Source organism: Dipodomys merriami, unplaced genomic scaffold, assembly GCF_024711535.1.
Source record: "Dipodomys merriami isolate MVZ:Mamm:240054 unplaced genomic scaffold, mDipMer1.0.p SCAF_9, whole genome shotgun sequence".
NCBI lineage: Eukaryota > Metazoa > Chordata > Mammalia > Rodentia > Heteromyidae > Dipodomys > Dipodomys merriami.
The window spans coordinates 58466848-58493570 of record NW_027206512.1 but is presented as its reverse complement, the minus strand read 5'-3'; the positions used below and the strand labels follow the sequence as shown (position 1 = coordinate 58493570).

General features: G+C 39.3%; 1 long non-coding RNA gene across 1 annotated transcript in view; it reads left to right on the top strand.

The window, feature by feature from the left end:
• The first annotated feature begins 787 nt into the window (after positions 1–787).
• The window catches only part of LOC138820843 (uncharacterized), a 91316-nt gene continuing 65380 nt past the window's right edge, over positions 788–26723 (top strand). The window contains exon 1 of the long non-coding RNA XR_011369999.1: positions 788–853. This is a non-coding gene — a long non-coding RNA (uncharacterized lncRNA). The remainder of the gene's footprint in view (positions 854–26723) is intronic.

The window sequence follows — 26723 nt, the reverse complement described above, 5'->3', positions numbered from 1 at the left end:
GACTTAGATATTTACATAACTGAAGGTCACCTTAGAAGGGTACTGTGAAGCCCCCTCCTCTTCCTGTCTCTTACTTCCTGGTCATGAAGTTAGCTGTTTTGCACTGTCTTGTACACTTACCATGCTATGGGTCCTTGTCCTAGGTATCAAAACCTTAGTATATTTGTTATATATATGGGGGATATTCAGAGAATAAGTAATTTTTAAAGGGGTGGCAAATGGCATCTTCAGTCAAGAACTGAATATTTAGGGAAGGGGCAAAGGAAAAGGATTCTCTGCCCACAACTTAGGGAAGATTTTGAACAGCTGGCAGATAGAGTTAGACTACTAAAGTCTGTTCATGTATACGCCTCTGGTACTCTCTCCGGATAGAATGTCCAAAGAGGTCTTTAATGGTGAACCTTTGTTCTCCATGGTCAGAGGGCTGGGATAACTTCTTTCTTGTAAACGATGTCCCGCTTTTCAGCCAACAGAGGGCAGCAGAGAACTTTCTTGCCTCTGGAGTGCCTTCTGCTCAGTAAGGTAATCCCTGCAAGTTAAGCTTTCCTAGTTGAACTTTATCTGCCAGCTCTTTGAGATACTCCTCAGTCTGGTCTCCCACAGTACAGTGGAGATGTAAAATATTTACAGTGGAGAAAACTGGCTGAAGGGAAGATCCAAACTCTTGGTATTATCTTGATAACATTTCTGAATACCTAAAATGAAAAATAAAAGATTTACATATTGATTTACTGAGATTTCTTTCTTTCTTTCTTTTTTTAAAGGCAATTATGGCTGAAGGGAGGATGACGAACTGAAGCAGCAGAGGATTTAGAGGGCAAGGAGATTCCTCTGTAAGATGCTACCATGCTGGGTATGTGTCCTTATCTGTTTGTCCAAACCTGTGGAATATACAGCCCCACGCCTGATGTGGATTGTGATAGGGGAAGAGTCTGTACATGCCAAAATGCTGCATGCATATTTGCAAGCAAGCATCATTTCTTAACATTGTTTTGTTTTCTTTCCCCACTGACAATCTATTTCTCAGAAGAGGGCAGAGTCCTTTTTCCTGCTTTGAGGCCTGGGCTGTGGTAAATCTTAATGATCTAAAAATAAGTTTAAGAATGGTGTCAGAGCTCCAGAACTCTGCATAAAACATTTTTGAGGGTCTTCTATTTCCCTTTCCGTTTTAAAGTAAATCCTATAACTCAGCAGAGCATTTATGCATTTATTCTTGCATGTCATACTGGATAGTTTCAGATATTTTGTGGATGTATTAATTTTTTATCTGATTAGAACTTTAGGCACTAGGGTCAAATTATGAGTTTATACATCCCCATAAGATTTATAAAATCAACTTTGGAGACATTTCAGATAGGTCATCTCTATCTGTGAGCTAAAGAGTCACAAGGGTAAATAAGAATGAAATTTCTTGGAGATGTAACTCCTATGTATCTCAAGGACATCACAAAAATACATGATGCTCTCTTCTTTACTCCATCACAAGTGGGTGCTATTGGGTATGCAATATTACATTTGGTGACAACTTAAATAACATGTAGGGGTGTCACTCATTCGTTGGCAGAGCAGACCTGAATCCCAGTGACCTGATTAAGGTCACTTAGTGATAAATGTGAGGAAAACCTGGACACACTGATTGTCGCTCCATGCTCCACTGCATGCATTCAAACATGAGGCAATCACAAAGTATTAACTGAAAAATGCTGAAATGAAAAATGAACAACTCTATAGTCCTTTAGCCAGCATCCTTTTGTTTTGAACAATAATCCATATCTGAAAAAAACTATCATTTATCAATGTCCAACTTTCCTATAGCTGCTTAGTCTTTCTTGAGCAAAAGATAATCTTTAACTTTAAAATATAGTTTCTAACCTACAATTTTAGCTTTAATTGCCTATCCAGTCTACTGTGGAAATTGTGAACTCCCTTTCTTTTCTTTTTTATATCACATATAGCTGATGAATTAGGGGCTGGTCAGCAGCTGATGTGTCTAGAAAATGACTCCAGGCAAATGATGATGACTCCAACTAAATAGCAAATTAATGTAGGCTGTGTCTCCTGCCTATGAAAGAATTCTTTGCAATGCTATAGAAGAAGGAAAGTGGTGAATCTGGGGGAGAATTGTAATAATTCCCCTCAGACAAAAGAGTGGTTGAGCAACAACCTAGAAGAGAAACAGCAGCTGAGAATGAAAGATGGTAGGCCTTGAAAATGGGGAAACTTCTTTAGTCATGTTTGTTTCTGTCTCCTTTGTCTTCTGGAAAAAAAGTCAGAAAAGACTAGCAGAAACTCATCCTAGGTGTTTACCCACAGAGAAATGCAGCTGGGGTAGAAAGCAAAAGATAAGGGCACCAGTCATTCTTTTCTTGTTTTTCCATTCTTCTCTATGGAGTAAGGACTACATGCTTAGATTATAAAAATGAAGGGGGCTGGGAAGTTGGCTCAGTGGTAAAGCACTTGTCTTGCATGCCTGAGGCCCTGGGTTTGATTCCTCAGCACCACATAAGCAAAAAGAAAAAAGCTGGAAGTGGTGCTGTGGCTCAAGTGGTAGAGCGCTAGCCTTGAGCTGAAGAGCTGAGGGACAGGGCCCAGGCCCAGCGTTCAGGCCCCACGACCTGACCCAAAAAATAAAAAAATAAAAATAAAAATGGAGTATACAGGGAAGTCCAGGAAAGTAATTAGAAGATTGGCCTGGGGTTGGATTATGTCTGCCAAAGTTGATATGTTGAAGACTTGATCTTTAGTACCTCAGGATGTGATATTCTTTGGAAACAGGATCATTAGTTAAAATGAGGTGATACTGGAGAAATGTGAGCCCCCATTCAGTGCACATAGACACACTGAGAGGAAGAATACTATGTGAAGAAGAAGGCAGTGATTGGGCGGATTTGCCTACTCTCCAAGGAACGCTATAGCTTGCCAATAAAACACCAGAAACCACGAAAGAGACATGAGAATCGTCCTCTCTCTCCTCGGAAGAAATCACATCTGCTGGTCTCAGATTTTAGCCTCCAGAATGTCAGGGCAATATGTTATTTTAGGTCATCACCTTGGGGAACCTTGTGAAGGCAGCTGTAGCAGCGGCTCATGGAGACACAGGAAGGTGTGCAATGTCAGACAGAGGTACAGTGTACGCACTGAGTAGGGGCCTTATACCTTCATAAACACACAGGACAGCCAAGGGCAGAGTTTTATAAAAGTGCATGTTCTCACAGGAAAGATAATAAGCCATCTGACAACTCAACCAATATTAAACAAATGAGAACAAAATGAATGGAAATAACCTATACCAGATGAAACAGAATGAATGGAGAAAATACAAAAGAATTTTAAATAGGTATTATAAATATTTCTATGAGGTAGTCAAGGAAATACATAATACAAGGTCAGATCAAGCATTTGTAAAGAATAACCGACTTGCCTAGTAGGGTATGAGAAGTACAGTAGTTTAAATAAAAGCATTATAGAGAGGAGTGAAGAGAATAGTAGGATTACTTTCTTGTTTGGAGAAGAAAAAAACCCATAAAGTGAATGCTAAGTTTGAGAAATTCATAGAGGAAAATAAAAATGAATATAGGACTTAATAATTAAGGACAAGTACTTTAAAAGTAGAATGAATAACTTTCAAGTAGTCGGAGACAAGTTGAGAGCAGCTTAATAAGCAACATTTTAGAGTGACATTTGCTATAAGCACACAAAAGCATTCACAAAAATTAACTAGGTATTATTTAAATAAATGATCTGAAGGTGAATAGTCATATAATTAATTTGGATCTTAAAATTAATTTAAAAATTAAATGCAATTCAAAAGAATCTGTCTTTTTTTTTGGATAGTTGGCATTCTCAAATAGCTTAAAACCTGATAAAAGTTAACACATGTGTGTGCTAAAAGCTTTCAGGAAACCTGAGCTAGCAGGAATTGTTTTAGCCCTGGGAAAGGATACACACTGCAGATATCTAAATCCTACAGCAAATATGATCTTCAGTGGAAAGAACTTTGATGATTCTTATTAATATCTGGAAAACAATTCAAAGCTTTGACATTGCTGCTGTACATGTGGTTTTGGAGGTCTTGGATACTACAATATGTCAAGAAAAAGAAATGAAAGATTAAAGACTGAAAAGGAAGAGAAAACTAATATGTGATAATTATGCAAAAGAAGTCACAGACTGTTAGAATTAATAAGACCTGTTGGCAATATTAGCAGAGACTATATAAAATATTACCTAGTGTTCTTTATATCAGCACAAACAAACTAGAAAATGTAATGAAAGATTACAATATCCACACTGGCAATACATCTATAGCACATTTAATAAGTCACTTAACAAAGAGTACACAGAGTGTGTTTTGTTTTTATCTTGGTGCTGGATATTGAACTCAGGGCCTCACATATGCAAAACACATACTGTACCTCTGAGCTGCACCCAGAAGCCACGCAAGAGCTCTACAGAGCTGGAAGGAACTTGACAGAGACCTAAATATACAAATAACCCATTATCTTCATGAATGGATAAAACTGTCATAGAGTCAGTCTCCCTAAAATTAATTTATAAATTACATACAACCCCCCCAAATTTCCAGCATTATTTTATGTAGTTAATATGACAACTTCAATGAGTAGGTAATGCCAAAAGTCCATGAGGAGCTAGGCTATTTTTTAATTTTTATTTTTGTCCATTGTGGGGCTTGTACTCTGGGCCTGGATTCTGTCCCCGAACTCTTCAGCTCAAGGCAAGTGTTCTACCACTTGAGTCGCAGCACCCACTTCCGGTTTTCTGGTGGTTAATTGGAGATAAGAGCCACATGGACTTTCCTGCCTGGGCTGGCTTTGAATCATGATCCTCAGATCTCAGCCTCCTGAGTAGCTAGGATGACAGGTGTGAGCCACCAGTGCCTGGATACTTTTTTTTTTTTTTTTTTAAAGTAGAGTAAAAAGGGGAAGTTCCTTAGCAGGCAGGAAGGCATACTACAAAGCCCTGGAACTAGAGTGGTGTTGTTACTGCAGCATTCAGCTATGGCGGTGGGAGGCATAGAGCATCAGGTGCAGCAAGCTAGACATATACATAAGAAGGAGATGTCTGGCAGAAGGAGCCCAACAAGTCAGTGAAGTAAGGGCAGACTTTTAAAAAATAGTTCCTGGGAAATAGATTCATATCAAGGAGAAAAGTCAAGTCAGATCTGTACCTCACACCATAAACAAAGGGAGGACTTCTATGTAATTAGAAGCTTCAAATTCATTTTAAAAAAGAAGCATTTTTGAATAAGACTGGTGTCTACAATATAAGAAGGACTCCTGCAAATCAAGAAGACAAAGGCAAGAATAGTAATTTATAATCAAGGGTCACAGGGAGACTCATAGAATGGGAACTTCAAGTGACATTCAAGTACAGGGAAAAATTCATGTTCCGCCTTAATCATAGAGATGTCCAACTTCGAGAGCAACATGCTACCAAGCCTCACCTATTAGATGGACAAAAATCAGACTGTTGGAGAAAGTTCAGTCTAACGAGCAAGGATGGGGTGTAAGAGAAAGGTTTCTCCTTTCATCTGGAGGGAGGTTAACTAGATCCACATTCTGTTGTGCAATACGGCCCAATTCAGGAAGTGTTGTTTCTCTCAGTTGTACAATAAATGCACTTTTAATTAAAAGGATGAACTGAATAGAATTGATCCACTTTTGCTTTCACAAACCAGGATGCTGCAGGATAGCAAAGAATTTATACCAACTATCGTGAACAACTCAACCAATGGTAGAATATGGAGCTCAATTTTTGGTAATGCGGTCTGGAGGGGAGAACAGGTTCGTGTGTCAGAATTGCTACCCACTTCTACTGTACCACCAACTAACAGGCTTACAGAAAACAAGGCTTCAAAAATGATTTCCACAAACACGATGAACACAGCAGTGCCCTCTAGGGGCTGTTTCAAGGGCTGGGTGTTTGAGCTAAACTGCTTCAACCCCAAATCTCTAACCTTCAGCTGACTTCCTCCCAAGTACTATAATCATTTTTTATTAAAGATGAGGAAACCCACTTGTTTCTCAAATCATAGGAAGACTTTTTTTTTAAAGCGCGGTGACTTTGGCTGCATTATTCACTGAAGTCTTTTCATTCAAGAAGCATATTTTAGTCACAGCTGTGTTTCAGAAAATGTTACATGTGCATTAACACTTCGCCTCATTGAATCCACCCACAGACCCCATATGCAGGAGCGCTCAGGTCCTGTGAACAGGGAAAAGGACTAGAGAACTCAACTGCGTTGCTCAGGGTTACATAGTGGGGTGTAAAGTGAGAACTTGAACCACATCTGCGGTCTTCAAAGACATCAAAGAAACAAGTAGAAGGTAAAGTCTCCCCTCTAGAGGTTGTGCTTTTTTTTTCCTCAAGGAATTATTTGTTTAAGCAGTAATAAGCAGAGGAAAGTCCGAAGTATCATATGCAAATAATTTAAAAATGATCTAAAATATTACATATACACATATGAGTATGTAGATATAGATATGTTTATGTGTGTATATATGCATACATACACATATACATACATATATACATAAAATTAAACCCAAAAAACACTGAGTGATTAGGGAGGAGGTCAGAAGCAATGAAAAGGAGGAGATGAATTTCTTCAAAGTGTGTTGTGTGATGTATGGAAATACCACAATGAAGCCTTCTCATACTATAAATGCTAATGCTAACTCAAGAACAAATACAAAATAAAAGCACTCTAAAGGAGAAGAAAATTTGATTCCCTTTGGTTCCAGAGATGAGGATGTGCAATTCAGGCTCTGAATGATGGGAGAATCTGAATGTACCAAGAGCAATCCAACAGAGACACAGGCTTAGCTGAAGAGAAGCACAGAAGGTTTAATCAGAATGAGTGAGTGTGGTTGGAAATAAAGACCTGGATATGGAGGAGAACACAGAATCTACTGTTTCAGAAGTAAATACTGCTAACCATGGAGGCAGGAGTTTTATGAACTTGAAATTGTTGACCCAAATTTGTGAGCATTATATATATGTGGGTGGGTACGTGTGTGTAATGATGTGGGTGTGTAGGGAGGATAGTTGCAAGTCCATTTTCTGAGGAGAAGGTCTTGGTCTATGGCAGATTGTCTATTCTCTTTGAGCCTATAGTGGCCTATGGACAGGCCACTATCCTACATGCAGAATGAGAACATACCTTATGAGTAAGTCACTTAAAAGAGAAGGAAACTGGAAAGAAATGATCAGAAGGAAAAATCATGGCCATCTACTATTACATTAAAGAGAGAAAAGTTATTTACAGCATGGGTGACTAGTCAGCCATTGTTAAATGGACACAGAGATCAACAAATACGAGTCCTACAGGAAGTCCCCCATGGCCAGCCAGGAAGCCATTCAGAGGCTCGCATGGGTGCTTTATGGGTTGGCATCAATCGCAACAGAAAACAGCCCATCCAAAGTGCTCCACAAGGTGGCACTGTGGGCCAGTAAGAGCATCCACTAGTGCAATCTGTTTACCTTCCTCTTTTTCTTTCTTTTTTTTTAATCCTCTGTAGCCTGATCCCATGTAATATTTGTCTATTAAAAAGCCTGGCATTTGGAAATAACATTCCTAATTTTTGTGATTCCTGCTGAGTCTTTATATAATCCTCAGTGGGCTTTGGAAATTTTCATTTAAATCTCAGTTCGAATACAGGAGGTTGGATCTAATTCCTAATTTACTACAAGCCTTCATAAGGCTGTGCATAGTCACTGCTGGCATTTATTGGTCCTTGGGGAATCTGTGGTGGGAAAGACAGGAGCAAAATTAAAGGGAAAGGAAGAAGAAGGTTCTAAGTTTGATCAGAAAGGCAAAGAACACAAGTTTCCCTCATGCTTGGCATGGCGAGGGGATAAAGCAGCTGGGAAAGCCATAGAGGTGGAATGTTGTTTCCTAAGAGAAGAGTTTCATTATCCTCAAGTATGTGAGTTGGGATTGTCATATGAACCTGTCTGCTTTATATTATTATGCAGAAAGAACACAAATGACCTAAATTAAGCCCCAAGAAAACAAGTTAAGGGGCTGGAGGTTTAGCCCAGCGGAAGGGCACCCGCCCGGCGCGTGCAAGGCCCTGGGTTCGGTCCTCAGCCCTGGGGGGAGGGGAAGCTACAAAAGAAAACAAGTTAAAATATATCTTTTGGTCCAAGGAAATCTTAATATATTTTACATTTATATGGCACCTAATCAGTTTACAAGGGACTTTTTAAATTTTTTATCGTCTTATGTGGTTATCCAAAGACTGGTGTGGATGGACACTGGAACCAACTCCATCCATGCATCAACTCACAGAGCTTCGAGACCTGTTCATGGCTATAGGAGCATTAGCAAGATGAGCTGGCACAATCATCGATGTATCTGCAAAACAGGGCCCAGCACACCTACTATTGCAGAAGTATGTTCAATATCTCCACATACCACAAAAAGGCGTTTACTGGACAATACAGAACAGCCTCAGAATCAGAGCAAAAGCAAAGGAGCACATCTTGGGAAATATTGGGCGAAGAGAGGGCTCTCTGTGGCTCATTTGGGGAGACAGGTGCACACCACAGCTAAGGGAGGTGCAGCTGGGGAGGATGAGTTCGCTGTAGTGGAAATCAAGGCACTATTTCAGAAGAGGAAACAGGAAGCTGGCAGCAAAATAAAACAAATGCCACAAACAAGCCATGTTTAGGATGGAAGAGGCTTGAGATATCACATCAGGTGGAGCTCGTGATAATGATCAATATTTATTGAACAGTATGTGTTGGACCCTGTTTCTTTTATTCACACCATTCTCCCCAGAACTCATGAAACAAGTAGTAGTATTTATTCCATTTGACAGAGCAGGAGACAAAGTCACATTGGATAAGCACTGAAAACCCATCTTTGGATTTGGTATGTTCTTTGGGACTGAGAGTAGAACAAAGCAGTCTCTGTTTTATGGCAGAATAATGGCAAGCTGAGAAGCCTTTGCTGTATTATTGTGTCTGGATCCTATCTCTGGCTGATCTGCTTCCACCTAACCCTGAAGAAATTGATTATAGGATTCAATGATAGAAGTGTCTCTGGGAGCCACTCAGCTCAGTCATGTTTGAGCTGATTACCATGAAGGGAAGTGAATCAAACAGCTACAAAAGAAGGGAGGGCACTCTATGACTAGGAAGGGTTCCAGAGTACCAGTACCAGAGCCCTCTGAGACCCAGGGCAGTGTGACAGCTGGTGGCTTTATTCTCTTTCCTTTCCTTTCCTTTTTGTCTTGTTGGTCATGGGGCTTGAACTCAGGGCTTGGGCGCTGTCCCTAAGCTCTTTTCCTTAGGGCTAGTGCTCTACCACTTTGAGTCACAGCTCCATTTCCAGTTTTCTGGTAGTTAATTGGAGATAAAAGTCCCATGGGCTTTCCTGCCTGAGCTGGCTCAGAACCATGATTCTTTGATCTCAACCTCCTGAGTATCTAGGATTACAGTGTGACAGGCATGAGTCATCAGTGCCCAGCTTCAACTGGTGGCTTTAAAGCAACGTAGGTCCTCGCACACAACTTGGCACCACCCGTCAGTGAAAGGGGGGAAAAAAACCAATCCTGCAGGAGGCGCATTTCTATGCTTCTCTCTCAAACACAAACGCCTCTGCAATCTGCCTGAGGAGCAAGGCCATGCACGAACCACGGGTTACTTGTTTTCTGGAAGGATAAATGAGGGCTTGTTTTCAGTGAGCTGATTTCCAAGAAGCACGAGCCTTCCTGCGTACTGACCCACTTCCAGATGCAGCCTGGCAGTGACTGTTTCCAGGATCTCATCAGGCTACCTTTCCACAGCACCGTCCACACTGGAGCTCACATCGTCTTTTAAAAGGCACAAATAGCTGAATTGCATAATGTAACCTGATGTTCTGACAACCTCACTTATGCTCAGGCTAAATTTAAAGGTCACTGTTGCAGAGAAATAGTGGCAAAAGAATGAAAGCACCTTAAACATGGATTTCACAGACATTTCCTCATTTTAGAGACTAATGCCATAAAATAGAAGCAAAATTGTCTGTGAACTTAAAAAATTATATATGTATGTATATGCATATATATATACACACACACACAAGTGGAGAATATACTCCTTGAACACATGGTAGCCTTAGGAAAAACTGCCAAAGAGGTAGGCACAGTGTGAGGGGGTTCAAGCTTGACTTAGATGTTTTCAGTTATATTGTGTTCATTCGCCCTTCACTCCTGCATTTATCCACACCTTGTATGTGTGAGAAACTTTCTTAGGGGTTTTGGTACCAACTGGTTTGGGAGATAGACAAGCCCTACTTCCCAGAATGTATTATTTAGCATTAAGAAAGAGAACTGGACCAGGGGTTGATGGCTCATGCCTGTAATCCTAGCTACTCGAGAGGCTTGCCTTTTGAAACCAGCTTGGGCAGGAAAATGCTTGAGACTCTTATCTCCAATTAATCACAGAAAAAGCCTGAAGTGGTGATGTGGCTCAAATAGTAGAGTGCTAGCCTTGAGCAAGAGGAGCTTGCTTAGGGACAGGGGACAGGGCGCAGGCCCAGAGTTCAAGGTCCAGGACTTGCAAGAAAAGAAAGAAAGAAAGAAAAAGAACAAAAAGAACAAAAGAAAAAAGGAACTTAAAGAGAGTTGGTTAGGATCAGGGGACGATGACAGACCAAATGTTATCAGATACAGATGAGGCATACATAGTCCTAAAATATGGACATCACTTTCCCTGTAAGGTAATGCTTTGTCTTGAGTGCTCCTAAATTAACAGGAGAGATACATTTTAGGAGAGGGAGAAGTATAGCACAGAGAGAGTGGGCTGAATATCTAGAAGCTAGCAGTGAGAAAGAGTATGCCAGGGATGGCACTAAGGACACTATAGACCGGGTTAGACCAACTGTGACCATGGACTAAATCTGCAAATAAGGAGTTGTAATGGAATAAACAACCCCATTTATCTGTTTACTCTCTGTTTGTGCTATGATGGCGGAGACTATCAGTTTTTTTTCAGCTTAAGAATTTTTTTTTTTGTGAAAATACCATATGGAGGTGTTACAATTACATGAGCAAGGTAATGAGTACATTTCTTATCTAGCATTGTTGCCTATTCCTTTGTTTCCCCTTCTCATCCCTTCCCATCCCCCACCACACCCTCGCCCGCCTCCCCTCACAAAAGTTGTAAAGTTCGTTTTTCGACATAACATCTTGTACATCTCATTGTTCATTGTTGCAATGGGTCCACCTGTATTCCTATTTAAACAATTTATTTTTTCTCTTCCTCTCCACAAAAAATACAAACCTCAAATACAGTGAAAACAGGGGTTATACCGTAGGGGAGAGACATACAAAGCAACAAAGAAATATCTTATAAATATGTTAGAAACAATAACAAGAAAGAAAAACCATTTGACTCCTTATCTTGGGGTTCATTTCACTTAACATCAACTTATCTGACTGTTTCTGCTTGTCTCAGACACATACTAGTTATTGCAAATAAGGGAAACCATGGGACCTATGTTTCTTTGGATCTGTCTTACTTCACTTAATATAATTTTTTCAAAGTCTTTCCATTTCCTCACAAATGGGGCAGTGTCATTCTTCCAACCCAGATGCCCTTCAGTAGATGAATGGATCAAGAAAATGTGGTATATATACACAATGGAATTCTATGCCTTCATGAGACTATCAGTTTTGACAGAGTATATGACAGCTAGCCCAGGGTAGGTACTTCGTAAATCACAGATGTTTTTACAATATTAGATTCTCACTGTTTTGCATATAAGAACACTGAAGTGAAATGGCTTGAGGAAGAATGGGAAGTTCCTATCTTTGTAGGAAAGGCTCTATTGACCTTTGGCCTCAGTGACAAGTGTGAGACTTGGATTTACACCTATTTTTAAATGATCAGTGATCATCATGCTGGAGGCATCCATCAGCCAGAGTGTCAAACAGACATCAACACTTAAACATGACTCAATCTGTAAGCACCTTATTTCTGGAAAAAAAAATCCATCAGTTCCCAAACTCCATGTAGTTCAAACAGATATAAGTAGCTAGCTCTCAGCCTTGCTTGTTAAGACGGGGCTGTATGAATTGTTATTGGTCTTCCTGGTTAAATGATAGCCTCATTTTTGAGCATGCTCCAAATGGGAATAGTGATATTTGGGAGACTGTAATCTAGTTATATTTTACTTTCATCCTTTCCTGTCTATTCCCCTGTTTTCTCAGAGTCTGGTAAGCATACAGTGGGGATTACTTGCAAGCCTGGCATTTAAGGAGGAAGTCACTTTTCCATTTTTAATTCTTTTTCAGACCTCGATATACCAATGGCCTTCTTTAAAAAAATGATTGTTGTTTTAGAGGTGATATACAGTGGGATTACCTTTACATATGTCAAGTAATAAGTACATTTCCTTTCTTTTGCATAGGATCATCTGTTCTCTCATTTTCTCCCATTCCCTCCCTCCCATCTCCACCCATGAGTCCTGTGTTACTTTCACCAATGTCCAGTGCAGCCAGTGGCCTCTGCTGCTGTACTTTTCCACTTGTTTTCCAATGATTCTGTGCCCTCCCCCCTAGTACCATATACCAGGAAAAGCATGCAGAATCAGCAGAAAACGAAAAAAAAAAAACAAGTTAAGGAAAGGTCCTTTGTGGTGATGGCTTTTTAGATATAATACCAACAGCATTTAAATAATGAGATACTACTACATTCCTGTTAGAATGGTCAAACCCAAAGCACTGGCCGCACCAAATGAACTAAGTGCAGCAAGAACTCCACTCATGTCTCTCCACTTATTGCTGGTGGGAATGAAAAATGGTATGGCAAGTTTGCAAAATAGTGGGGCACTTTCTTACAAACCGAAGATGCTTTTTCTGTACCAGCCATGCTTCGTGCCATTTATCTAAATGAGTTGAAAACTTATGACAACTCAAAAACATGTAGCTGGATGTTTATTATGGTAATACTCATAATTGTCCAGATTTGTAAGGAACCAAGATATCCTTCAAAAGGCTTTGTATCAGAATCCTTTCTTTACCTATGCTTCACATGAGCCTAGGATTATGGGTGGTGGACTGGTTGGAGGTCTTGCTAATTTTGCCTAGGTTGCCTGGAGCTATGATCCTCTTGCTCTCTGGTCCCGGGGTGTTGTGTTTATACATATGTACCAGGCTGCTTTGAGTCTTTTCTTTTCCAGCCAGACTCTAGAACATTGAGTGAATAGCTAGACCTAACAGGCTGGCTTTGGATATCTGAAAAGAATGCAGGGTTTTCTTAAAGTCATCACATCATAAGCTGTGGTTTCTGTAGCCCTGGAGGGCCCTGCAGCACATGAAGCTGTGTGCTTTGGTAAGGAGAAATGACTTTCTGGGCATTGTGTTCACAAGTTTGCTTGCTGAGGGGGCTATATGGTCTGATTTTCTCCAAACCCCTCCCAAAGCTCTGTTTCCTGATGATCAATGGGAAAATCCCCACAATAGAATTGGTTGTGTGAAATTTCAGATTTTATGCAAGTTCACAGCTAGAACTCATGCACAATGCCTGCTAAGAGTTTGATTTTTGTCACTGTGAAAGCCCTAAGGATTAGGCTTCTCAGAAGAAAAAGAAAAGCCTCCGTTGGATGCTGTGTGATAGAAGTCTTCATACTGCCAGGGTTTTCACTATGCAAATGCTTTCTTCTCAAGGTCAGAGTTTTAGATCCTCAGTCCACTGTTAAAACTGCAGGGCAGAGCAGGGACAATTCTGCTGGCATCCTAAAAATAAGAAGCCTTATTTTCCAACTATAGGCTATGGGCCAAAACGCTGTTTCAACTCTTTTTTTTTTTTTTTTTGTACTATGCTCTCTTTTCATTTTTTTCTTGTGATTTATTTTTTACTCATTTTTAAGAGTATATCAATTTTACAAAAAGGTTTCATCATAGTAATTCACATATGTTTATATTATAATTTAACTTTAATCTCCACTTTCTCTTTTCCAATCTTCCCTGCTTCTGTTTTAAAATTGTTTTAAATTTTTATTGTAAGGGTGATGTACAGAGAGGGGTTACAGTTACATAAGTCAGGTATTGAGTACATTTCTTTTTGACAGTGTCACCCCTTCCCTCATTTTCTCCCACATTTTCCCCCTCCTGACCTCTCTTCCCCCAAGTTGTATAGTTCATTTCCAATGTAGTATCTAGTGAATATCTGCTGGATTAGTTCATCTTTTTGCCCCACTATTTCTGTGCTTCTCCTTCCGCTCCCCAAGTCAGATAAACTTACATACAAGACAAAAAGTACAGCAATTAAAAAAGGGGGAAAACAGAAAAAAAAGAACCACAATGTTTATTCTGATAAGTGTAATTTTATATGATCATATGCACCTAGCTATTGAGCCCTTGTGATCCTTTCCTAAGAATATCATCCTTTGGTCTCACTGTGTGAATATTTAAAGTCCTTTTTAATTTATCATGTCAAAGTGTAATTTTTGGTCTTTTACTATCTATTGGGTTTACTTAAAGATTTGTAGGCATATTCTAATTATTACAAATGAGAAAAACCATGCAACCTATGTTTCTTTGGTTCTAGCTTACTTTACTTAATGGAATTTTTTCCGAGCATTTCCATTTCCTTAAAATGGGGTGATGTCATTCTTTCTGAATGAAATGTAGAATTCCATTGTGTATATATTACCACCGTTTCTTGATCCATTCATCCACTGAGAGGCCCTGGGTGGGCCGATTCCATATCTTAGCTATAGTAAGCAATACTTCAGTGAACATTAAAAGCAATCACAGAATATTCTTTAACTCATAGAGACTGAACAACACAATTTTGAATGACCAGTGGGTCAACAAAAAGATCAGAACAGAAATCTAAACGTTTATGGAATTTAACAAAAATGAACACACAAAATACCAGCTCCTTTGGGACATGGAAAGGCAGTACTCAGAGCAAAATTTATTGGAGAAATCTCAAATCAAAAATTTAGTGATGTGCCTTAATCTCCTTGAAAAGGAGGAACAAGCCAAACCCCAAATCAGTAGATGGAAACAAATAATCAAAATTAAATCAGAAATAAGTGAATTAGAGACTAAAAAAAACCCCATGTAATCAACAAAACAGTCAATTCTTTGAAAAAAGTAACAAAATTGGTGGATTCCTTAGCAAACCTGGCCAAAAAAAGAGGAGAGAACATACCCAAATAAATAAAATTGGAGACAAAATGGGATCATGACAGAAATAAGCAATATTCTGAACATTATAAGGAAATACTTTGCAAACATTTTTGCTAACAAATTGGGGAATCTGGAAGAAATGGAGGAATTCCTGTTGCATATTGATATACACAAACTAAATCAAGAAGATGTAAACCAATTAATAGACTCATAACAAGTAATAAAATAGAAATAACAATAGGAATAAAATAGAAATAACACAGGACTAGACTGATTCACAGCTGAATTCTATAAGACATTTAATACAATACTGCTCAAACTCTTCAATGTAATTGAAAGGGAGAGATCACTATCAAACTCATTTTTTTTTAAAAAAATATTTTATTTTATTTTTTATTATAAAAATACCATATAGAAGGGTTGAAATTACATGGGCAAGATAACGAGTACATTTCTTATCAAGCATTGTTGCCTCCTCCTTTGTTTTCCATCCCTTCCCATCTCCCACATACCTCCCCACCCCCCAGCCAAAGTTGTAAAGTTCATTTTTGACATAACGACTTGTATATCTCATTGTTGCAATGGGTCCACCTGTATCTGTAGTTAAACGATTTGTTTTTTCCCTTCCCCTCCACAAATTATATCAAGATCAAATACAGTGAAAGCAGGGGTTATACCGTGGGGGAGGGACATACAAAGCAACAAAGAAATAATCTTATAAATGTGTTAGAAACAATTGCATGAAAGAAAAAAACATTTGAATACTTATCTTGGGGTTTATTTCACCTAACATCAACTTATCTGACCTTTTCTGCTTGACTCAGACATATACTAGATATTGCAAATAAGGGAAACCATGGGACCTTTGCTTCTTTGGGCCTGGCTTACTTTACTTAATATAATTTTTTCCAAGTCTTTCCATTTCCTAACAAATGGGGCAATGTCATTCTTTCTGATGGAGGCATAGAATTCCATTGTGTATATATACCACATGTTCTTGATCCATTCATCTACTGAGGGGCATCTGGGTTGGTTCCATATCTTAGCTATGATAAATAATGCTACAATAAACATAGTTGTGTTGGTAACTTTAGTATGGTCTTGTTTGTGATCATTTGGGTAAATGTCCAAAAGGTGGGATTGCTGGATTATAGGGGAGCTCTATGTGGAGTCTTCTGAGGAACCTCCATACTGCTTTCCAAAGTGGTTGGACAAGTTTACACTCCCACCAACAATGCAGTAAGGTTCCCTTCTGTCCACATCTCCTCCAGCATCTGTTGTTATTAGAGTTCTTGATTATAGCCATTCTAACTGGGATGTGGTGGTATGTCAATATTGTTTTGATTTGCATGTCTTTTACGGCTAGAGAGGTTGAGCATTCTTCATGTGTCTATTGGCCATCCTTCTTTCCTCTTCAGAGAAGTTTCACTTTAAGTCTTTAGCCCACTTATTTATTGGGCTGTTGTTTCTTTGATGATTTGTTGGGGGATTTAATTTTTTGAGTTCCTGGTATATTTTAGATATGAGACCCTTGTCCATTGTATGGCTTGTGAAGATCTTCTCCCAATCCATTGGCTTTTTATTGCTCTTGCTAGCTATGTCCTTTGCCATGCAGAAGCTCTGCAGTTTCATGCAATCCCATTTGTCCAACCTTTCTTTGATTGTTGTGTTGCTGGGTCTCTATTAAGAACATTTTGGCCTGTGCCAAGGAGACCTTGGGTTTCTCCTATTCCATCCTGTAATGTTTTCAGAGTGTCTGCTTTGACACCAAGGTCTTTGATCCATTTGGAGTTGATTCTTGTGCATGGTGATATATAAGGATCTAGCTTTAGTTTTCTACAAGTAGTTAACCAATTTTGCCAGCACCATTTACTGAAGAAGCTGTCTTTCTTCCATTCTATTTTTTTTAGCTCCCTTATCGAAGATTAGATGGATATAGGTCTGTAGGTTAATTTCTGTGTTTTCAATTCTATTCCATTGGTCCTGAGGCCTGTTCTTGTGCCACTACCAAGCTGTTTTGATTACTATGGCTTTGTAGTAGAGTTTGAAATTTGGTATTGATATTCCTCCAGCACTATTCTTTCTGTTAAGGATTGTTTTTGCTCTTCGGGGTCTTTTATTGTTCCATATGAATTTTTGGATTGCCTCTTCTATTTCCTTGAAGAATGAGGTTGGAATATTGATAGGTATCGCATTGAATTTGTAGATAGCCTTGGGAAGTTTTGCCATTTTCAAGATGTTGATCCTTCCAATCCAGGAGCATGGGAGTTTTTCCCATTTTCTAAGTTCTGTTTTGATTTCCTTTTTCAGGTTTTTAAAGTTTTCATCATAGAGGTCCTTCACTTCTTTGGTTAAGTTAATTCCTAGGTACTTTATTTTTTGTGGGGCTATTACGAATGGAGTTGCTTTTCTGATTTCAGTCATGCTTTTCTCATTGTTGGTATACAGAAAAGCCATTGATTTTTGAGGGTTAATTTTATACCCTGCTACTTTGCTAAAGTTTTGAATCAGCTTGAGTAATTTGGGAGGGGAGCCCATGGGGTTCTTTAAATACAAGATCATGTCATCTGCAAAGAGGGAAGTTTTACTTCATCTTTCCTTATTTGGATCCCTTTTATGTTTGCATCTTGTCTTATTGCTGTAGCTATGCATTGTAATACTAGATTGAAGAGAAGTGGAGAGAGTGGACATCCTTGTCTCATTCCTGAGTTAAGAGGAAATGGCCTTAGTTTTTCACCATTAATTATAATGCTGGCTGTAGGTTTGTCATATACAGCCTTTATTCAAACTCATTCTATGAAGCCAGAATAACCCTCACCCAAAACCAGATAGGGACTCATCAAAGAAAGAGAACTATAGAATTATAGATAAATGTCTTTGATGAACATTGATGCAAAACTTCTGAATGAAACTCTGGCCAACCAAATTCAACAACCAACCAACAAAATCATATACTATAATCAAATGAGAGGAAGTGGTGCTGTGGCTCAAGTGGTAGAGCACTAGCCTTGAGCTGAAGAGCTGAGGAACAGTGCCCAGGTCTAGAGTTCAAGCCCCACAATTGACAAAAAAAAAAAAAAAAAGAAATCAAATGAGATTCATTCCAGAGTAGTGCTCTCTTATTCTATTTAGCTTTTGTTTTTCCTTTTCTGTGATGGCTACTTGTATTCTCTTTCAGTCACAACCTGGGGGAAAAGGAAGGCTTTTCTGGAGCCCCAAGGGGGACTCCAGTTTCTGAGACTTATACAGATTGACTCTCTTGAATTCTGGAGTAAATTTCCTAACTTTCTCCTTCTTTAGTGTTAAGAGGAGAAACTGTTAAATTTTTGGATGGCTGTGGCCCAGTCCTGAGCCATGAGCAAGCCTCCATCAGACAGATCAACTGGGAGACAATTCTGAAAAGAAAACAAAGCTACAGCATTGGGAAGAGCTGAGGCTTATGCTCCTTGGAGACAAATTCCATGACCACCTTCTAGGGTACCATGAACTTGAGATGGTCTGGGGTGCTTGTCTTCTTTATCATAGCTTCTCTTTTTTTCTTTTAGGTCTAAGATTGGGACTCGAACTTGGCACCTGACACATTTGCTCATTGGCTCATGCTCTATCAACTCTATCCAACTCCTTAGCCTTCCCTCTTTCCATCTCTTACCCTACTTCCGTAGGAAGGAGAGACTGCATTTTAGTGTAATAATGCATCCCAGGTATTTTGTAAGGGGGATGTGGTATTAACACCCCAAACTTATTTATTATGAAGATGCTCTTCTCCAAAGTCCATGGACTACTCCATTGCTCCCTCTGAAGGCTGGGTCTGGGCTTTGACTTTGAGCCAGGCAATAGAAGCCTGGGCCTCTGAAGTGAGTTGATTTGGGTTAGGGTCGGGAAGGAGATAAAAGAAGGCCAAAGAGTCTGAAAAGAAAGAGTTCCAAGGTGAGAGACACAGACCTGTGCACATCTGCATCTGGAGTGCATGCAGATGGAAAACCAGCCCAACAGGAGCAGCAGCACAGGGTACAGGCTTCCCACTGCCTTCTTGCCAGCTACCAGGGAGATTGTACTTTCTGCTAATCTGGCCATCTGGCCATCCAGACTGTGTGGGAATCATAGCCACCATACTCTTTATTAAAGTAAATACTTGATCTTTAAAATCCAAACTGGTTTTGACAAGACTCAAGCAAGTGTTCCACAGCTATCATGTATCATCCATCTTTTTTTTTTCTATCAGTCTTCTGGGATTTTTTAAATTTTTTATTAATATTTTTATTGTGAAAATACTGTACAGAGGGGTTACAATTACATGGGCAAGATAATGAGTACATTTCTTATCAAGCATTGTAGCCTCCTCCTTTGTTTTGTTTCCCCTTCCTGGGATTTTTTTTTGAATGATGCTTTCTTAAAGGATATAATTTATACCCAAGAGTTTTTTTGTTTTTGTTTTTTGTTTGTGTGGTACTGGAGAATCGAACCCAGGGCCTCAGCCATGCAAGGCAAGCACTCTACCACTGAGCCACCTCCTCAGCCCCATAAGGATATAATTTAGAATTGGTTTTACAAAGTAAAAATCTTGGCTGTCTGGGTAGTACTCTAGAGGGACAGGCTTAATGTATATTTAGTATTTTTCTCCATTCTCTTCAACATCACCCCTAAATCATGTAATCTTCCTTTTTGTAGAAGTCATTTCACAGATTTTGAATATATGGGAGTTTTATGTTGGATGCATGGGAGGTTATGAAAGAGGTGGCCATGGTATAAGAATATCTGTCTTACTTGGGTGCAGAAAGGCCACCGCTCATTATGCTAGCCAAGCAAGGTGGTCTTCACCAAAGGTGAAGTCACCTTTGGAGACTCAGTTTGTTATATGTGCTAATGGAATCATCAAATTGGACCAATGCTGATAAATTTCTTATAATACACTTAAAACTTCTTCATTTCTTTGACTCTTCCTTTGTGAAGATCCATGGGAGGGATTGGCTTACTTAATTCCTTGTTCCTATGTTATTATTTTCTTCTGGACTCTTCTGATATGTGTGGTTCATTTTATTCTATAAAACTCCCAGCTCAAAAGGTGCCTCCTCACCTCCTCAGAGTGCCTTCCTAAACTTCTTGTCTAAGTCATCTTTCCTTCAAGATTACCCAGTTTGTTTATAATCATGCATTTATTTCCTCTCTCCAGGGCTAGCAACTATGTGTCTTGTTTACTACTGAAGCTCATAAAATTGAAGAGGGCCTGACTTAAAGTTAACATGTATGTCACAAGACACAAATAGCATGCTTTCATCCAAAATGAACATCCATGCCTGCCTGCATACCTTGCCGTGACAGAGTAATTACACCAACTTTGAATCATGTGAGCTGCCCTGGAATCTACCAGATTCCAGTTGGCATGCAGCTGGCATGGAGGACCAGTGACCCTGCTGGATGGAGAAGTTACTACAAGAGTTCAGTGAGGTTGCCTATGTCAATTGATCAGCTTAAGCGACAGTGTCCATATATGAGTATTTAGAGAGGATAAGGAAGCATGGAAATATCAAGAACAAGTCTCATGTTATTAACTCCACTCCCAGAGCATGATCTGCTTTTTTAGAAACTATACATACCAAAGTATTCCATCCAAAATGTAAATTTTTTGTATACACATATCTGCTCTATGACCTGCAGTGTTGCCTGAAGGTTTTTGAACACAACCTCCTTCAACTCAACAGTTATGCTCTTCAAGAGTATATAGTAACTAATCCAGGGGTAGTTGTAAATGTGGGATTTATTTAAGCCATTAAGTTTTCCCTTGCTTGGGGTGCTCTGCCTCCCCTTCCTTCTTGGATCTTGCCTCCATTTTTAAGACATAGCTTAGTCTTCCACAAAGCCCTACCCTTCCTTACCTCCAGCCAAGGTAAGGGAAGATTTTTCTTCTCAAATAACACCATATATACCTTTGGAAGAAGAGTAAAAATAGATTTTGGTGCCAGAAGGAGTCTTTTTCTTTCATTCTTTCTGCCCCTACATCTTGGTTGACTTTCAAACCATTACTGAATCTTGGTATCCCTCTATTCTCCTTTCTATGGAATTAGGGGCCAAATCTTATTTTGCACAATTCATATATATATATATATATATATATATATACACAAATGTAATAGCATATGTATTTATGGACCTATGTGTAGCTATATTTCAGTTCTAATATTGACAGATGAGAGAAAGCATGCATACACCCTTTATTGTTCTGAACTTGCTCTCCAGATCCATTATTTCCTTGAAAATGATATAATTTTATTGTTCCTGATAACTGAGTAAAATTACATCATGTGTGCATGTGTGTGTGTGTGTGTGTGTGTGTGTGTGTGTGTGTGTGTGTATGCAGCTCTCCAACAATTCAGCTATCCAAGACAGAGATCAAGGTGTCATCCTCATTCCTACACACACACACACACATACACACACACACACACACACACACACACACACACACACACACACACACACCCATGTCTTATCCCAACGTGATCTGTTTATGTGTTTTGTCTTAGCCATCTTTTCATTCTCTCTTCTTGGTACAGGGTGCAGTGTGTATCTTTTCCTGGGCTCTCAAAATATACTTATTGAAGCCATTTATACAATATTTTAAAGCATTCAATAGCTTTGTACATTTAACTCTTTATATAATATATATAATACTGCTTAATGAAATATATTATAAAGGTGATAATGATGACAATTTTCATTTTTACATTTTAATAAGCAACTGGTATCTTTTGAACAAAGCTATATTCCTTATTTCTCTTTTCCATAGAACATTTTTATTTACCAGTGCTCCAACTTAAAAGAGAATGTGTTACTCACTGCATTGGTTTAAATGCTTATGAAAAATGTGCCTGTGTGCTACCCCTTTGATGAATTTGACCTATAATTTGATTATATAAGAAAACATCTCTGCAGGGGCTCCCTGAAGAAACAGGAAAGATCACGGGAGACTAGGAACAGAAACAGCTGATGGTGAGGCCCTCCACAGGGAGCGGTGGCAGAGGGAGGGGTTGTTAATAGAAGAAGAAGAAAAAGAAAGATTTTCATCTAAAATGAGAAAAGAGAAAAACAGCTGCATTTATATAAGATGGCATGATTTGCTTCCATTTATGGGCATAATGGGAAAAAATAACTTGAACATTGGGGTTAAAATTAGGTCAAATTGAAAAGAAATCCTGCTGGATAAATGGCAGATCTGAACTGCAATGTAAGGTATCCTTGAAGTGGCATTTAAAATGAGGAAAATGGTCCTACTTTAGGACGGGTGATTGTTCTGTGACCTGAGCAGTCTGGAGTATATATTCATTTAAACTCCACTGGTTTCCAAGCTATTAGAGTTCACAGAGACCTTGGTTATACTAGTTGTAGGGATAGGCTGGCATTCATTTTGTGTTTCTGCACCAATTTGTCCTCAGTCCCAAATTGTGTAGTGGATCTGTATGAGTCGAAGCTCCAATCTACATTCATCCCAGCTATTACTCAGTTGATCGTGACCCGCTCAGCAAACAGTTCCTCAGCTATCCAAGACTGAGATCATCTTCCCTCATTCCTCCTTCTCCTTCAACTTCCTCATCCAGTATGCTACCAAGTACTTTCAATTTTACCTCTTAGAAATGTTTCTCATCAGAATATTTCTCCCCTTCCTAACTTCTAAGCTGCTAGTCCAAGCCTCGGACTTCTCTTTGATCCCATTGGTCTCTGCTTCCTCTGATCACTCGTTCATGCCCAACTTCCTAGTAACAGCTAGAAGGAGTTATTAAAACAAGAGTCAGATACTCTATGAGCTGAAAACCAAGCCCGCTGAAATGGCAAAGCCGCTCCTCACCACATGGCCCTACCTTCTTTTCCAAACCTTCTTTACCCTCTGTCATCCTCCTTACTACAGGTAACCACTGGCTTTTGTCGAGGGCTTTCCCTAGGCTATGTATGTTCTATTTGTGGGCATTGGAATCCTGAAGGCTTCTTCAGACAATGTCATCTGAGTTCCCCAATTCCTGTGACCCACATGTATGTAGTCCCAAGGTATCCAATCTTGACCTCTAATGACCAGTTCCCTATCTCATCCTCCACCAGTTTGGTTATCTTTGTTAAAAACATTTGAGCTTTCTCTTCCTCTATCCTCTCTCTGCAGGATTGGTGAAAGCAGGCAAGTCTATACCACCTCAAAATCCTATTCTTTTCCCCTTATGGGGGGCTCAGCAAGCACTAGGTGCACTAGGTCGGCTCCACCGTCCTGGGGCATCTCCAGGTGGGTATAGTCCAACACTGTGATTGGGATATAAGTATGGGGGAGATTTTGTGTGTGCTACTTCTCCATATGTATGTTTTCATATATGTATATATATATATATATATATATATATATATATATATATATATACATATTAACATGTGGCATCAGTGCAACTCTGCCTTCTTTCCTGATAACTACTTTTATCTTATTTTTATGATTTGGGAGAACAAGAAATCATCGATCACACTTATTCTTATCTTTTATTTCTACCTGTTAACATAAATTTTTTATTTTTATTTTTTATTTTTATTTTTTGGTTAGTTGTGGGGCCTGAACTCGGGGCTGGGCACTATCCCTCAGATCTTCAGCTCAAGGCTAGGGCTCTACCACTTGAACCACAGTGCCACTTCTGGCTTTTTCTGCTTATGTGGTGCTGAGGAATTGAACCCAGGGCCTCATGCATGCAAGGCAAGCACTCTACCACTGAGCCAGCTTCCCAGCTCCTGTTAACATAACTTTTAAGAGTACCAATGCTGTTACCCAAACTCCTGGGCAGAATCTTAGCACTAACACTTAATGGATTTGAAAAAAATTACCCTACTCTACTTTCCAAGTAGTTAGGATTAAAAAAAGTTGTCCGAAATCTCTTTGCCTCTTTTTTAATTTTCTATAAGATGGAAAACCCCCCAAAGAACCTGCCTCCTAGATTTGAGTGGATTGAATGACTTAACATATGGCTAGTGGTTGGAACACTGCCAGATACTTGGAAGGTCTTGAAATATCTTTTTTTTTTTAAAAAAAAAATTAACACAAAATAGATAGTTGGTAAATGTACATCGAAAGAATGAATGAATGAACTCTTCATGTAGTAACTTAGACATCACCACTTCAGTGAAGTCCAAGCTAAAGTAGGTTATCTAATTTAGACACATTCCCATACTTAGCCCTTTCTCCTTTGCCTTAGTCTTTGGAGACTTTTCCTAGAGTAGATGGGAACACTGAAGGGAGAGTGAATGGAGGAGAGGCGAGCGACTCAGCACAGGCAGAGAGGCAGAAGTGGAGAGGGATGAGGTAAAAGCAAGTCTGGGGTACCCAGCAAAACCACAGAAAGTACTGGGACTTAGGAACGCTGTGACTGCTGGAGGTCCCAGGGATGAGGACCCAGGCTGAAGATAATTAAATACAATCTGAAAGTCTGGCATCAGAAGACCTCCAGAAGTTCCCCCCTTTCTCTGCCACATGTCAGTCACTCCCCTCAATGGGGATCAGGAATTCAGCTTCAAGCCTTAAGGACAGGAGCATGGAGAAGAGAAAGGAGACTTCAGGATAAAACTAGAGGGGCTAGTGAGACACTGCCAAGGCACCCCATTTGTCTTTCTGAACTTGTATCCAGAACTTTGTCAGCCATGAAAGTCCCATCTGGCTTTACCAATACATACAGAAGATTCATCTTTGTAGAAATGGACTTGTTCAAGGGAAAACAGATACTGAAGGCTGGACCAGAGAAGCTTTCCCATAGGAACTCTAGTCGACCTTGCAGACATCCTGCAGTGAGGCTTCATGTGTGAAACACTGCTAGATATTTGACAGATATGAGATTTCAGAAGAAAGGAACTCAAAGGGAACAATAATAATGAAGGAGGCAAAAGAGCATTAAACATTTGTTACTAATATCTTAGTATTGAATCTAGGAGAAAAACACAGCAGAGGATTGATACAGAAAAAAGAGAAATTACTCCTCAACTTAAAGAAATCTAATAACTGAAATGAAAATTTAATTAGAAAATTTGGTGGAAATATCGAGAAAACCTTCCCCAAATTAGAGCAACAATCAGAAAATTGAATGTTGAGATGGAAGAGATGAGAAAAATCAGAGAAATCAATCAAGGGAATTTGAACTTTAGCTAACAGGAATTCCCAAGAGGGTGGAGAAAATAAAAATTGGGAGGAAGTTGTCAAAGGAACCGTGCAGAGAAATCCCTCGGAACAGAAAGACATTATTTTTCAGATTGCGCTCCTCTGCCCCCAATTCCTATTGCAGTGATGGAAATAGACCTACAGAAAATTTAGACTACCAGCAAAAATAAGAATCAAAAGTTTCAGATGAAAAAGCAAGCCAACTTAAAGACCTTAGATTCAGAATTGTATTAGAAAAATATTGCAGAGAGACCATATGCTAGAAAACAAAGAGGAGTGCTTTTATAATTCTGAGGGGAAATTATTTTCAACAAGTAAGTGTCTAATAAGTCACCTTTCAATAATGCTAGAGTATAAACTGAAGACATTTTGAGACAGGAAAGAACTTAACATTTTTAAGTGATTCCATGCACTCAAGTCTTATACAGCTGTTGAAAGATACAGTTCAGCAAACTAAGAGAGAACACCAAGACATCAGAATTGGAAAATGTAGGGTCCAGGGAGTAGGAAGGGTGGCAAAAGAAAGTCCTGGATTCCATCAAAAGTGGTGTACAACCATTTCTAACCATAGTGTGGAAAGTAGGAAGGTAGGAAGAGTGCAATAGAGTGTAGGACTCAAGGAGTCTGTGTTGGGAATCCAAGAGTGCTAAGGAAACTGAAATTCTCAGGGAGGTACCAAAGGGAAGTGTTGTGCAGGAAGAACTCATGAGGAGTGTCGGAGGAAATAGTTGCTCATTTGAACAATGCCTCTTTATGAGATTCCATTGCCCTGTGGGCACTTAGGGTGTCTTTACACAAACCTAGATGGGATCAATCCCTGGACTGGGCCTTTTGATATAGTCAATGTTATGGTAATGATGAGTAGTTTGAGGCTGCTTCTGGCATACCCTTGTTTTATTGTAAACTTTGAATCTTTAATAAGTTGGAATACACTCTACAACGATGATAGTATAGTATAGCAAGTACATAATCCAGTAACATGGTCTTTGGCTGATAGTATCCAGTACCATGTATTGTACACAAATGTATGTGTTATTCTTTTTTGTGCACTGAGTGAGCAGTCAGTCTGTTTACATCCGCATTGCCACAAACACATGAGTGTTGACTCGCACTATGGCTTTATGAGGGTGATTCTAGGTCACTAGGCAAAAGAAAAACTTCAGCTTCATTCGAATCTCATCGAACCATTGTTGCACATATGGCCCATCATTGGTCAAGCATTGTTATGAGCTGTATGACTATAGTTGAGTATAGATGCAAGTCTGTAGTAAACATATCCATGCCTGTAAGGAAATTGGTCAAGACAAAGAAGCAAGCAAGCTAGCTAACAAGCAAGCAAGCAAGAAAAACAGAAAAGAAGGAAGGCTACCCTGAAGGATGAGAGAAAATAATGCCCAGTACAT